The 601-nt window shown below is 36.6% G+C and overlaps 1 protein-coding gene across 3 annotated transcripts in view; it reads left to right on the top strand.

The window, feature by feature from the left end:
* u2af2b (U2 small nuclear RNA auxiliary factor 2b) overlaps positions 1-601 on the top strand; it is a 12,580-nt gene that overhangs the window by 1,939 nt on the left and 10,040 nt on the right. The gene's annotated exons all lie outside the window — the stretch shown is intronic.

The raw sequence follows: 601 nt of genomic DNA, 5'->3' as shown, positions 1-601 counted from the left end.
GGATCGGTGACCGGCCGGTCAGTCTCACGTCTTGCCGATTCTGAGCCGATCCTTTATTGCCAGCGGCGCCAGCAATCACACTCACAGTCGCGTGTAAACATGTCGTTTCGCCGTGAGAATGATTCTAATTTTAATTGCATTCAGTGTAAAAGGCGACTGATAATGTATTTATGTCGTGCCAGATGAGGCTTGCACAGCTTGAGTGAGTGTGTGAGAGAGAGCACACACAAAGTAACTCACAGAAATTGATAGATACATACTGCGTGAGAATGAATCGAGTGAGTCAATGATTCAGAGTCCATGATTCAAACATTTATTTGTATGTTTAAAAAATATATAAAACATTAATCTTATAAAAAATGTTAAGCATTTGAAATTTTGCAGTGTAAATGCTTTTATGGCACATCAGATTCATCAAAATGTCTGTGTAAATGCATCTAATTCCACTTCAGATGCAGCTTCTGTTTCCTCAGCAGTGGAAAGATAGTTTAATACTAATTTCATTTCAATGGTAACAACTCTACAGTTTCTTATTATTCTAACTGAATTAATTGAAACAAAGTAAGAATTTGATGTGAAAGATGACACATTTAATAAGGTT

The sequence above is a fragment of the Sinocyclocheilus rhinocerous genome, unplaced genomic scaffold (assembly GCF_001515625.1).
Source record: "Sinocyclocheilus rhinocerous isolate Xijiao unplaced genomic scaffold, SAMN03320098_v1.1 scaffold335, whole genome shotgun sequence".
Lineage (NCBI taxonomy): Eukaryota > Metazoa > Chordata > Actinopteri > Cypriniformes > Cyprinidae > Sinocyclocheilus > Sinocyclocheilus rhinocerous.
This window is presented reverse-complemented; position numbering and strand designations above follow the sequence as displayed.